The sequence below is a fragment of the Rhinoderma darwinii genome, unplaced genomic scaffold (genome assembly GCF_050947455.1).
Source record: "Rhinoderma darwinii isolate aRhiDar2 unplaced genomic scaffold, aRhiDar2.hap1 Scaffold_137, whole genome shotgun sequence".
In the NCBI taxonomy this organism is placed as follows: domain Eukaryota; kingdom Metazoa; phylum Chordata; class Amphibia; order Anura; family Rhinodermatidae; genus Rhinoderma; species Rhinoderma darwinii.
The window spans coordinates 392,226-407,360 of record NW_027461965.1 but is presented as its reverse complement, the minus strand read 5'-3'; the positions used below and the strand labels follow the sequence as shown (position 1 = coordinate 407,360).

Below are 15,135 nucleotides of genomic sequence, written 5' to 3'. Positions count from 1 at the left end.
GTCGCTCGCTGATAACTGAGGCTTCTTAGCTGTCCTTATGGGTGGCGTTTACATAGGAAAGAAATTCTCAAACCACATCTCAAATCTCCCTGTAGTTGATTCTAAAAACAGACAAGTACGGCTCAGAAAAACGGCTGCAAACAAATAACCATTGATGTGAATGGAAATGAACAAAATGTTTTTTGCTTTCTGCGATTATTATTGACATGTTTTATAAGACATGTTACATCTCGTGTTATACACGGCAGGAGGTAACAGCACACGTCTTATCACACAGGAAGAGGAAATACATCAGAAAGGGAAACGGGAAGAGGAAGAGCAGCCATGTCATACAGGAAATACAGGGAAGTGACATCATCACAGGAGGTAACGTATATCCTGTGTGCGGGGACCCCAGAAATATGATGACACTGACGTATCAGGGCTGATACATAGTAATGTTATGTTAATGTTATGTTATTATATATCATTACGTGTGTGTTTAGGCTGTGCTTATATATGTTAGTAGGTCGGACCAGAAGGATCGCGTGTTCTGTATACAAGCTCCAGATAAGAAGAACATGGATCAGCACATCAACACCAGCGCTCCTGGGACTGCGCTCCAACCACACAGCATTTCATCCGGAGGATCGCCTCTTCCGTAGTCCAAAACGTCGCTTCTCGGGTTCTATTCCTACAATGGAGGAAAAAGTCAATTACATATTTTCAGTAATTATTGTTACAATATTTTCATTAAGGAAATCTCTTGTATGGAATATTTTTTTGTATCACCTTAACTTCTGGTTACACCTGAAATGCCCTATAAGGGTATTTAGATATCATAGAGGGGGGTATCACGCTGGAGACCCTCTCTATGACCCAAATGGAAGCTCTGCGCCACCTCTGTTCAGAGGCTGTGTGTGGTATTGCAGCTTTTCTGTATTGAAATGTATAGGGCTAAGCTGTCCACACACCGCACATCACCTGTGGACAGGTGTGGCTCTGTTTTTGGAAGACGTCAGCTCTATTTTTCTAATTATGTACAACCCCTTTAATGAAATAATCTCTTTAGAGGGTTTTCTCCATCTCAGACGTTTATGTGATATCCACCTGTGCGCATGCACGCAGCTCTCTCCGTTCTGTACTATGGGAGTTACGCAAATAGTTCAACAGCGCTTAGCTGTTTCCGAAACTTCCATAGAACAGAATAGAGAGAGGGACGTGCGAGGCCTTTCCCAAGTCATTCTCCACCTGGAATCAGCAGCCATTAGACGGGACAGGGATGTGGGAAAAAAGCAGGACAGGGTCAGGGAGAGACCTCCGTTTTCCACATAGGTGTGAGTCCCAGAGAAATAGTAAGATGGGAGTACCCCTTTAAATAAAACTTCTTGGTGATGATCCATTTTCTTAAGGTGTTTAATTAAACTATGGACAGTGAGGTCGAAGAACCCGCACCCAAAATATCTATACTGGAGTGACATGCCTGTTACTAACGCTGTATACAAGCTCCCCCCGTATAACAGACAGGGCCCTCACTGGGACTTTGTAGGGGCTCCTAGAGACAAATATATATTGATGTACAGACATTTTCCCCTCCGTTATTGTGCAGCAAGACCTCCCCTCATATAACAGGCAGGACCCTCACTGACCCCCTGGACAGACACATAGGCCTGAATATATTTATATCTTTATATTTTCCATTATTCACCTGCAGGAAATGTTATTTTTAGAAATGGGGAGAAATACTTGGAATTGTGTTTTTTTAGTTTCTGATGTTATTTTTGTTACTTCTCAGGTATAAGGAGAAAAGTATCCGGCACATACAAGATGAGACGTGGATGAAGATGTGCGGAGGACTGTACCCCCCCGGGAAAGAGCGGGCTGTCACTGGTATTACCATGGGGCAGATTTACTAAGGCCTCATGCACACGACCATAGTGAGGTGCATTGACCGTGACTTGCGGCTCGTACGTCCGCGGAGTGTCACCCGCGGCCGCCCTCAAATCGCAGGCCCTGCATATGACCGCGTGCATTGTTTTCTATGAGCCTGTACCGCAAAACACGACCGTAATAAGACATGTCCGTTGTTTTTGCGGTCCCGGTTCCTGGGCAATGCACGGACCGTGGAAACCAAGGTCGTATGCATGGGCCCATTGAAATGAATGGGGCCGCAATTCACCTGCAGATTTGTGGGTGAATTGCGGCTGCAAAAATACTTTCGTGTGCATGGGGCCTAAAACTATCTGAGTTTTACACAGTGTAAACTGATACAAGGAAGTCAGAAATTGCGCCAAATTTATCACAGTGGTGCACGATGTATGATAGATTTTACTAGACATGTTAGACACTTTTCTCTTCCTTATACCACCTCTTGGTTGACTTAGTTTAAGACACGCCCCTTTATTCTAGGCCACGCCCCTTGTCAAGCACGCCGCAAAATGTGGCTAAAACAATTAACCCCTTGCGTACCTTTGACGTAATAGTACGTCGCTGGCCGCTTATTCCAGCGTACCTACGACGTACTATTACGGCGCAGGAATAAACTGTCACTATGTGAAATCACATAGTGACAGAACAGCGGCGGCAGCTGTCATTGACAGCTAACCATCTCTGCTACCGGCCTGGGGACCAATTAGCAGTCCCCAATGCCGGCGATTGCTGTGACTGGTCAGTCTCTGAAGACTGACCAATCACAGCCGTCTGTGACGTCGTCTGCAGGAGAAAGCTCCTGTCACTTTCTCTGATCTCCTCACTTCTGTGAGATACGTGAGGAGATCAGAGAAAGCGGTGTAAAAAAAAAAATAAACACTTTTTATTAACCCCTTCCCGAAAATGGGCGTATAGTAACGCCCTGAGGATGAAGCGGGCACAGGAGCTGTGCTCGCTCCATCTTCATCGGATGTCGGCTGTAATATATGACAGCGGCATTTAAGTGATTGATACAGAGGGAGGGGGCTCCCTCTGCACCCCATTGCCCCCCCCCGCGAAAAATCGCGGGGTTCTGATGGTTGCAATGGCAACCAGGAAGCCTAGCAACGGCTTCCTGGTTGCCAGGTACGGGAGCCTATTAGGTCCTGCCCAAGGCAGGACGTAATAGGCTCAACTGTCAGTTGTAAAGTGACAGTTACAATACACTGTACTACATCAGTACATACAGAAGTAGTGCAGTGTATTGTACAGGGGATCAGAAGATCAGATCTTCCAGTCCCCTAGTATGTGTAAAATAAAAAGTGAAAAAAAAGTTACAAAAAAGTTTTAGATAAATAAATAAATACAAGTTTTACGTAATAAAAACAATAATCGCCTTGTTTCCCTGACCAAGCCCTTTATAATTAGAAAAAAATGAAAAAAAAGACAAAAACTAGACATAATAGGTATCGCCGCGTTCGTATCGGCCTGACCTAAAAAAATATCATATTATTTATCCCGCACGGTGAACACCGTAAAAAAAATACCATAAAAAACAATGGCAGAATATCCTTTTTTGGTCACGTTGTTTCCAAAAAAATGGAATAAAAAGTGATCAAAAAGTCGCGCGTAGCCAAACATGGTACCAATAAAAACGACAGTGTGTCACGCAAAAAATGTATGTACTCCGCACAGATTACATATGCCCCCACATTATAAACTGAAACACCAGTAAAACACTAAACAAAACTACCAAGCAAAATCTGCGCTCCAAAAGCCAAATGGCGCTCCTTCTGGGCCTGGCAGTGTGCCCAAACAGCGGTTTATGACCACATATGGGGTATTACCGTACTCTGGAGAACTGCTGAACAATTTATGGGGCGTATGTCTCCGGTGGTACCAGCTGGGCCCAACGCATTGGGCACTGAAATAGCATATATGTGGAAAATGTCAATTTTCAATCTGCAACATCCACTGTGCACTAATTTCTGCAAAACCTTTGGGGGTCAAAATGCTCACTACACTTCTAGATGAATTCCTTGAGGGGTGTAGTTTCCTAAATGGGGTCACTTCTCGGGAGTTTTCACTGTACTGGTACCTCAGCGCAATGCAACATGGCGTCAAAAACTAATTTTGTAAAATCTCCACTCCAAAAACGAAATTGCACTTTTTCCATTTAGACCCTTGCCGTATGTCCAAATAGCCGTTTACAACCACATATGGGGTATTTCCGTAATCAGGAGAAATTGTGTAACACATTTTGGGGTGTCTTTTCTCCTGTATTCCTTGTGGAAATGAAAAATTCTGAGCTAAAGCTACAGGTTATTGGAAAAAAAAATGTTTTCATTTTCACGGACCAATTCTAATAAAATCTATAAAACACATGAGGGCTCAAAATGCTCACTACACCTCTAATTTAATTCTTTCAGGGGTATAGTCTCCAAATTGGGATCACACCTGGGGAATTTCTACTGTACTGGTACTTCAGGGACTCTGCAAATGCGACATGGCCCCCAGAAACCAATTCAGCAAAATCTGAGCTGCAAAATCCAAATGGTGCTCCGTCCCTTCTGAGCCCTGCCGTGGGTCAAAACAGCAGTTTATTACCACATATGGGGTATTTCCGTAATCGCGAGAAATTGCTTTACAAATGTTGGGGTGCTTTCTCTCCTTTATTTCTTGCAAAAATTAGAAATGTTTACGTTTTTCCAGAAAAAAAGTAGATTTTCATTTTCACAGACTAACTCCAGAAAATATAGCAAAATACCTGTGGGGTCAAAATGCTAACTATACCCCTAGATAAATTCCCTGAGGGGTGTAGTTTAAAAAATGGGGGTCACTTTTGGGGGTTTCCACTGTTTTGGCACCACAAGACCTCTTCAAACCTGCCATGGTGCCTAAAATATATTCTGAAAAAAGGAGGCCCCAAAATCCAAGAGGTGCTCCTTTGCTTCTGAGGCCTGTGTTTCAGTCCATTATCACACTAGGGCCACATGTGGGATATTTCTAAAAACTGCAGAATCTGGGCAATAAATATTGAGTTGCGTTTCTCAGGTAAAACCTTCTGTGGTACAGAAGAAAATGTATTACATATGAATTTTGTAAAAAAAAATGAAATTTGAAAATTTCAGCTCTACTTTCCTTCAATTCCTGTAAAACGCCTAAAGAGTTGAAACACTTTCTGAATGCTGTTTTGGATACTTTAAGGGGTGCAGTTTTCAAAATGGGGTGTTTTATGGGGGTTTCTAATATATAGGGCACTCAAAACCACTTCAGAACTGAACCCGTCCCTGAAAAAATCGCTTTTTGAAATTTTCTTAAAAATATGAGAAATTGCTGCCAAAGTTCTAAGCCTTGTGAGGTCATAGAAAAATAAAAGGATGTTCAAAAAACGATGCAAACATAAAGTAGACATATGGGAGATGTTAATTGGTAACTATTTTGTGTGGTATTACTATCTGTTTTACAAGCAGATACATTTAAAATGGGAAAAATCATAATTTCTTCATATTTTCGCTAAATGTTGGTGTTTTTCACAAATAAGCAATGAATTTATCGACCAAATTTTTGCACTAAACTAAAGTACAATATGTCACGAGAAAACAATCTCAGAATCAATTGGATAGGTAAAAGCATTCCGGAGTTATTACCACATAAAGTGATACATGTCAGATTTGAAAAAATGGGTCTGGTCCTCAAGGCCAAAATGAGCTGGGTACTCAAGGGGTTAATAAATATGGCGCACAACGTGTACGCCATAATTCTGGCTCAATTTGAATAGTAAATCTGCCCTACTATAAATGTAATATAAATTTGGGGTTAGTATTCAGGGCATATTCCCTATTAAAAGAATTGATAAGAGTCGGGAATCCTTCAGCTTAGTCCATTCTCTCTACTATCAGTCAGTACAGGGAGTAGTAGTACATATAAAACATTACATTGTCACCATGTCAGCTTTATTCTGCCTGCACTGACAGCACAAAGTCTTCATGGTGACTGCAGGACTGGAGGTCAAGGACCACCTCTATGATGTCTGCGGGACCTAATAGGGATATGGCTCTTTTTCCATTTATTTGTTGTTATACTGTAATGAGAATAATATTTACATGCAGTATTTATTGCTAGGGGAATTTTTTTTCTGAAAATTCTATAAAGAGCAAGTGGCGTAGGATTGGATAAGACTGGTGACATCAAGACACAAATGTGACCTCAAGAATTCGTCAATGAGCTGATAATCCCGGTGCCAATTCTGGCTGCAAGTAATATATAAAGGGGCACACCTACCTCAAGTACTGGCACAGTATAAGGTCATCAGGGTGACTGCAGGACTGGAATTAACGCTCTTTTATGAAAAGTGTGTTTTGCAATGTTCAGCACATGGCAGCTTTGTGTATATAGTAGTATATAGACCCTACTGCACTGATTCTTCATACTATACCCTAATAGAGCATAGTTGACAATATTTGGAATTTCTTTCTAGGGACACTTTAGTTTCAGATGGATTTAGACAGGACTTGACAGGGCGTACCTTTGACAGAACGTGGTTCATTGGGCATGGCTTGTCATGGGGCAGGGTCAGTGAGAATACGCTTTGTGTACCAGATATTCCCTGTATTCTATCCTCACTATAAAAACCTTGCAGTAAGGACAGTATAGAGGGAGGGTATCGCCTGCAGAAGTGATCTAAGTAAGTATGGCACGTGACCACTGTGGCCAGTGATTGACTAGTGCGATCATGTGCCGATACGGGACATCACTGGTCCAGCCTATGTAAACAGGCCGGCAGGGGATTGTAAACCGCCGGCACTGGAGCCGCAGAGAATTAGAATGTGGGTATTTGCTAAATGGTGCAATTTTCAGTTTGAATTACAATTTTTATAAAGCCTGGAAAACCCCTTTAATACCAAACCCTAAAATGTATTCAGACCCCGGACAAATCCCCTTTATGTACTTTCCGCTCCTTCAGCAGCTCTGGGTCCCATTCGGCTCCGGACCCCACCTCTCCTGGCTGAGCCAGGAGCTGTTAGGGTATGTTCACACGGCCAAATTTCAGACGTATACGAGGCGTATTATGCCTCGTTTTACGTCTGAAAATATGGCTACAATACGTCGGCAAACATCTGCCCATTCATTTGAATGGGTTTGCCGACGTACTGTGCAGACGACCTGTTATTTACGCGTCGTCGTTTGACAGCTGTCAAACGACGACTCGTAAAAATACAGCCTCGTCAAAAGAAGTGCAGGACACTTCTTTCAGACGTTTTTGGAGCTGTTTTCTCATAGACTCCAATGAAAACAGCTCCAAAAACGAGTTGGTAAAAAAATGAGTTGGTAAAAATGCGAGTTGGTAAAAAACGTCTGAAAAGCAGGGTCTGTTTTCCCTTGAAAACAGCTCTGGATTTTCAGACGTTTTGGTTGACTACGTGTGAACATACCCTGAGTGATATTGGCCTTTACATATTGGAGTAATCCAATAGATAAAAGCTCATTTTTTTAATTAAATGTTGCGATGTAGTTTGGGTGGGCACTGCGCCTTTGATTGCATGACACATTTTTCTTGGAGTTCCCCTTCAAAAATAGATAAGCGGCGGGTAACACAAATACTTCACACGGGGACAGTAAAGTAAAGCCCATTTTATTTTGACTGTGTTTCTGGACTGGACTGGTCCGGGACTAAACTTGACTGATCCCTTCGTCAGTTTAACACCAGATAAAGGGACCAGTCGTGCCAGAAACGGGTATTTAAATAAAATTCTACCATTGCTTGGCGCCCTATCTGTCCCCGTTTTTAAACATTTCTGTTAACCGCATCTTAAAGTTGAGCAGATTTACTTGTGAATTTATTTAACTTAGTTGAACATAGAACGCACTATCTACCTACCTGGCAGACAAAGGGTCTTGGTGTGGGTCACGGGGAATATCTTCAAGAGAGCAACTCTTCACTAGGACATTTTATTTATTCTTCAGAACTGAAGGGAATGTACCGTACAACATCAGCAGGCGGAAGCCCTGGTGTCGGGAACGTCAGCCATGGAAAGGGATGTGCCAGATCAAGGCCTGAAAGCTAAAGAGGCAGCAGATATGAACCACTAATGTCCATCTAAGAATGCCGGAACGTCATCCGTCCACACCTCCTCCTTCCCATCCCCCACTGTCCAGAAGGGGTTTTTAAGATCCATCCAATTAAAAGACAACTGTCGAGAAGTCTTTGAAAATGAAGCCTTGTCCATGATTCGCAGGGCTGAGGTGAAGTACAATGGTTTTGGGTGTTTAATGGCAAGTCTCTTCAGATGCCCGGCAATGGACTGCCTCCCCTCGTCCTGTTTGGTAGGGTCTCTGCACTCCCTTTCCTGTAGAAAAGCTGCCCCTACAGATTCCCAAGGCCTTCTATATTTTTTTTCCTGTCTGGCTGATAGCAACACATGTCAATAAAAACATATCTCAATGTATTTATTGTATTTCTAATAAAAATGGATAGACAAATACATAAAAAGAATTTGTTTTAATTCCAAAGAACTATCATGAAATCTATATTATACATGTGTAATCAATTGTGGACATGGTCACTGATTCATTGAAGAATGAGTAGGCTGGGTAACCCGTGGAGTAACATCTAAACAAGAAAGACATCTTCCTGCTACAAAAACAGGTCATAATCAGGACGAACGTACACCACCATACAACAAAGTCCAGCAAAGAGATCCCCCAGCCTGAGACATACTGTACTCCGTGTCAGAAGAACAAGAATCTACAAAAAGAGAGACAACTGCATCCAGTCGATGTTCTTATCAACCAAGAGGTTCACAAGGTGAGAAGACTAGTTTACATTTTTTTTCAAGGTATTACCCTAGGGAGCGCTCCAGTTAACATCTTTTTCTCACACTGTATTTTCCTAAGGTACTGTATACATTTCACTCATTAATGCCGACCTAGCCAAGTGAGCACACAACAAAGTAAGCCTGCGCACCCAAATAGAGTACCAACCATCTACATATCATGCCAATAAAGGAGTTTTGCCTTTGCATAGTGCTCCAAGGGGAGCACAATACAACTTCAATGCTACAAATACCTAACCTGAACGTCACATCTGCACCTTCCTCTTCTCTTTTGAAGATGTTAGTGTACAGAGTAGTAGGGGAATTGACCAGACATGATGTGCTGCCTCGTGGACTGTCCTATATTTCCAGAGCGAAGGAAAGATAGGTGGTCTGGCCAGTTGTAAACTTCATCCCTAACATCTGACACAGACCAAAATAAGTATTTGGCACTCAAAGCTAAAGTTTTAAGAAATCTCAAGTGCGCCAACTACAGTGGTCAGCCGCCATTCGGAACGAAGCGCCAACTACTGGATGTACCAGCAACCAGAACGGCACAGTGCCTGATGAAGGTCATGTAATGACCGAAGCGTCGCACTAAGGCTGGGTTCACACGAGCATGTTACGTCCGTAATGGACGGAACGTATTTCGGCCGCAAGTCCCAGACCGAACACTCTGTAGGGAACCGGGCTCCTAGTATCATAGTTATGTATGATGCTAGGAGTCCCTGCCTCTCCGTGGAACTACTGTCCCATACTGAAAACATGATTACAGTACGGGACAGTTGTCCTGCAGCGAGGCAGGGACTCCTAGCATCGTACATAACTATGATGCCAGGAGCCCGGCTCTCTGCAGTGTGTTCGGTCCGGGACTTGCGGCCGAAATACTTTCCGTCTATTACGGACGTAACATGCTCGTGTGAATCCAGCCTTAGCCTCTGGCATCTACAACCACTTGAAATAAAATCAAGATTTATTCTTTAAACCTCAGCTTTGTGTGCCGAATACTTATTTTGACTACGATTGGGTTGGGACCCTATTCGTGCACCTACATCGTCCAGTGCGTTCTGAACCACTACTTATCTGACACAGACCATCCTGGAGCTGAATGTCTCTGAGGCTGCTCTTTCAAAGTTGCTAATGTAGCTCATCTGGGCTCCATAGACCCAACCTTTATATATGACTCCTAGAGAAATGGGTTAGTGAAAGAAAAAGGTATAATTCAGATCCTGGAGGCCATTGAGTATGTCAACCTTTGGACCTTGATTGGCACCTACAACATATTTTCAGAGTAATCCATCAGATGTCTCAAGAAGAACATTTTATGAGGAAAGGACAATGTTGATGAGATTGCAGGTCCTCCTGTTTCTAACTCACATAATTATTACCCAGCATCCAGGTAAATAGTGCATACAAAGTCCAGAAAAATAACCAGGCGACTGTCCAGATAAACATTGGATACAGCGCCCAGAAATTGTGCATTGTGCCCCGATAAATATTTCCTTAAAAGGATTGTCCGAGAAATGAAACTAGTTGCATGGAATGTTTTGAAATGAAAAAACAGCCATTACTCTCCTGTTAAATCCCCTGCGCCCATGATCTGGTGGTCAACCCGATGGGTTGATTGAAGAGACTACCCTACGTGGATCGACACCAGCTACAAAATTCTCACCCAAAAATTAAGATATGGAATATGTTACCCCCTTCTATGGCAGATCGAATAGCCATAATTAAAATGATAGTATTACCCCAGTTGTTGTATCCACTGATTAACAGTCCCATGTGGATAGGAGAAAAGACATAGAAATTTTAATGAGGGAGCTAATTTGGAGAGGAAGGAAACCCAGGGTAAAGTTAAAATACTTGATGGATAGAGGAGAAGAGGGTGGACTGGCAGTACCTGACTTGAGAATATATTTTTTGTCAGGACAGTGGAGAAATATTTTGAGTGGGAAACAATCTCCATTTATACAAAATATTACTAAGTCTAGTAGGGGCCATCTTCAGAATATACTTGAGGTAATGGAGTCCGGGCAATTGAGAAATTGTAAGGAGTATCCAACAATATATATGATGCATGAAATTGGGGTTAAATTAAGAAAAATGTTTCATTTAAATGGAGCATTGAGTTTCACAACATTAATTGGCAACTTTAATATATTAGAGGTTAATAAAATAACTGATAACTGGAGTGGATGGTCCAAATATGGACTCAGGTTGGTTAGACATTTTATTTTTTTTCTCTGTGGGAGCTGGAGGCCTTGGTACTGGAAGAAAATATAGATATAGTTGGTGTTGCTGAAACATGGCTGGACTCTTCACATGACTGGGCTGTAAATCTACAGGGTTTTACACTTTTTCGGAAAGACAGGATAAATAGGAAAGGCGGTGGTGTATGTCTGTATGTGAGAAGTGATATGAAGGCGAGCGTGAAAGAGACAATAGTGGGTGAATACTGTGAGGAGGTTGAAACCTTGTGGGTGGAACTAGAAAGGGAGGTAAACACTGAAAAAATTACTTTTGGTGTAATCTATAGACCCCCCAATATAACTGAGGAGATGGAAGGTCAACTATATAAACAGATGGAGCGGGCTGCACAGGCGGGTACTGTAGTGATAATGGGAGATTTTAATTTCCGGGATATTAATTGGTGTCATGGTTCGGCTTCATCTGCAAAGGGGAGACATTTCCTCAACCTGTTGCAGGAAAATTTTATGGGCCAGTTTGTGGAAGACCCGACTAGAGGTGAAGCTCTGTTGGATCTGGTCATTTCTAATAATGCAGATCTTGTTGGGAATGTCAATGTTCGTGAAAACCTTGGTAACAGTGATCACAATATAGTTACATTTTACCTATACTGTAAAAAACAAACGCAGGCTGGGAGGGCAAAAACATTTACTTTTAAGAAAGCCAATTTCCCCAGGATGAGGGCTGCAATTCAGGATATAGACTGGGAAGAACTAATGTCAAATAATGGGACAAATGATAAATGGGAGATTTTCAAATCTACTTTGGGTAATTATAGTGCAAAATGTATTCCTATAGGTAACAAGTATAAACGACTAAAACTAAATCCCACATGGCTTACACCTTCTGTGTAAGGGGCAATACATGACAAAAAAAGGGCATTTAAAAAATACAAATCTGAGGGTACATCTGCAGCCTTTGTAAAATATAAAGAGCTTAATAAAATCTGTAAAAATGTAATAAAATTAGCAAAAATACAAAATGAAAGGCAGGTGGCCAAGGATAGTAAAACATAGTAAAAAATTCTTCAAGTATATAAATGCTAAAAAGCCAAGGTCTGAACATGTAGGACCCCTAGATAATGGTAATGGGAAGTTGGTCACAGGGGATCAAGAGAAGGCAGAGTTACTAAATGGGTTCTTTAGCTCTGTATATACAACAGAAGAAAGAGCAGCTGATGTAGCCGGTGCCAGTGCTGTTAATATATCAGTTGATATACTGAATTGGATGAATGTAGATATGGTCCAAGCTAAATTAAACAAAATAAATGTGCACAAGGCCCCGGGACCAGATGAAATACACCCTAGAGTTCTTAAGGAGCTTAGTTCAGTTATTTCTGTCCCCCTTTTCATAATATTCAGAGAATCTCTAGTGACTGGAATAGTGCCAAGGGACTGGCGCAGGGCAAATGTGGTGCCTGTTTTCAAAAAGGGCTCTAGGTCTTTCCCGGGTAATTATAGACCAGTAAGCTTAACATCTATCGTGGGGATAATGTTTGAGGGGCTATTGAGGGACTATATAGAGGATTATGTGAAAAAAATAGTATTATAAGTGACAGCCAGCACAGTTTTACTAAGGACAGAAGTTGTCAAACTAACCTAATCTGTTTTTATGAGGTGAGCAGAAGCCTAGACAGAGGGGCCGCTGTGGATTTAGTGTTTTTGGACTTTGCAAAGGCATTTGACACTGTCCCCCATAGAAGCCTAATGGGTAAATTAAGGACTATAGGTTTAGAAAATATAGTTTGTAATTGGATTGATAATTGGCTCAAGGACCGTATCCAGAGAGTTGTGGTCAATGATTCCTACTTTGAATGATCCCCGGTTATAAGTGGTGTACCCCAGGGTTCAGTGCTGGGACCACTATTATTCAACTTATTTATTAATGATATAGAGGATGGGATTAATAGCACTATTTCTATTTTTGCAGATGACACCAAGCTATGTAATATAGTTCAGTCTATGGAAGATGTTCGTGAATTGCAAGCGGATATAAACAAACTAAGTGTTTGGGCATCCAGTTGGCAGATGAAGTTTAATGTACATAAATGTAAAATTATGCATCTGGGTACCAACAACCTGCATGCATTATATGTCCTAGGGGGAGCTACACTGGCGGATTCACTTGATGAGAAGGATCTGGGTGTACTTGTAAATCATAAACTAAATAACAGCATGCAGTGTCAATCAGCTGCTTCAAAGGCCAGCAGGATATTGTCATGTATTAAAAGAGGCATAGACTCGCGGGACAGGGATGTAATATTGCCACTTTACAAAGCATTAGTGAGGCCTCATCTAGAATATGCAGTTCAGTTCTGGGCTCCAGTTCATAGAAAGGATGCCCTGGAGTTGGAAAAAATACAAAGAAGAGCAACGAAGCTAATTAGGGGCATGGAGAATCTAAGTTATGAGGAAAGATTAAAATAATTAAACCTATTTAGCCTTGAAAAAAGACGACTAAGGGGGGACATGATTAATTTATATAAATATATTAATGGCACATACAAAAAATATGGTGAAATCCTGTTCCATGTAAAACCCCCTGAAAAAACAAGGGGGCACTCCCTCCGTCTGGAGAAAAAAAGGTTAAACCTGCAGAGACGACAAGCCTTCTTTACCGTGAGAACTGTGAATCTATGGAATAGCCTACCGCAGGAGCTGGTCACAGCAGGGACAGTAGATGGCTTTAAAAAAGGGTTAGATAATTTCCTAGAACAAAAAAGTATTAGCTCCTATGTGTTGAAATTTTTTTCTGACCCTTTTCCCGTCCCTTGGTTGAACTTGATGGACATGTGTCTTTTTTAGCCATACTAACTATGTAACTATGTAACTATGAGAAAGGTTATCTTGGATGGCGGATAGAGAATTAAAGGGGTCACAGACTGCCAGGAGCACATCATCAGCCTAAAGACCAATTTTATGAGCCTTAGATCGTACTTTAATGCCCTGAACTTTTGAATTAAGTCGTATTCGTTCTGCGAGGGGTTCCATCGCTAAGGCAAACACAATGGGAGAGAGTGGGCAACCCTGACGCGTACCGTTCTTTATTATAAAAGGGTCAGACAAAAACCCCGAAGAGAAAACTCTAGCAGAGGGAAATGGGTATAATGCAAGAATGGAGGATTTTATACGACCCTTAAATCCAAAATATTCAAGAAGCTGAGACAGATAGCCCCAATGTACTCTATTGAACGCCTTCTCTGCGTTCAAAGCAAGAAGCAGAGAAGGCGTCCGAGAGGTCTCTGCACACTGAACCAAGTCCATAAACTGCCGAGTTCCATCAGGGGCTTGACGTCCCGCCACAAACCCAACTTGATCTGATTTAACCAGTTGAGGAATAATATGATACAACCTAGTCGAGAGGATTTTTGCATATATTTTAATAGCTGAGTTTAACAGAGAAATAGGACGAAAATTAGCTGGGGACGTGGGATCCTTATCTGGTTTAGGAGGGGTGACTACCGTATTGTAAAGGGCACTATAATAAGATTGGAACTGTTCGGCTGTCGGCCTAGGATCTATAACTTTATTACCCTTTTTATCCAAGAGATACATAATGCGGGAGCGTGGCGAGGACTGTTTTTTATTTTTTTAGCCAAAAAAGCACCGGCTCTATTATTATGTGCATAGGTAGTCATTTGCATGCGTTTGAGATAAATGTCGTACTGAGACGCAAGCAATGACTGTAATGTCAAACGCAAGGTCCTCAATTCTGAAGGGTAAGCAGGTGTGGGCGTAGCTTTATTTTTTAAATCTATAACTGCTATCTGATTAGTGATATTAAAAATCTCCTTTTCACTCTTTCTCTAAGGGCTCATTTACACGAGCGTGTTATACGTCCGTGCAGCGCTCGTGATTTTCACGCACGTCGCACAGACCTATAATAGTCTATGGTGCCGTGCAGATAGGTGCGTGATTTTTACGCTAGCGTGAGTCCGCTGTGAAAAACTCACGACCTGTTCTATATTTGTGCGCTGTTTGCGCATCACGCACCCATTGAAGTCAATGGGTGCGTGAAAACCACGCATGTCACATGGAAGCACTTCCATGGGACAAGCGTGATTCGCACAACAGCACTGAAAAGGATGAATGAAAACAGAAAAGCACGTTTACAAACATCCAAACGGAGTGTCATAATGATGGCGGCTGCGCGAAATTAACGCAGCCGTGCATCATATTCTGATGCC

The 15,135-nt window shown here is 41.9% G+C and overlaps 1 long non-coding RNA gene across 1 annotated transcript; it reads left to right on the top strand.

Moving 5' to 3' along the window:
• Positions 1 to 216: 216 nt before the first annotated feature.
• Positions 217 to 8,361, top strand: LOC142699138 (uncharacterized). The gene is made up of 3 exons (XR_012866019.1): positions 217 to 708; positions 1,775 to 1,869; positions 7,855 to 8,361. It is a non-coding gene; the product is annotated as an uncharacterized LOC142699138 (long non-coding RNA).
• Positions 8,362 to 15,135: the final 6,774 nt, after the last annotated feature.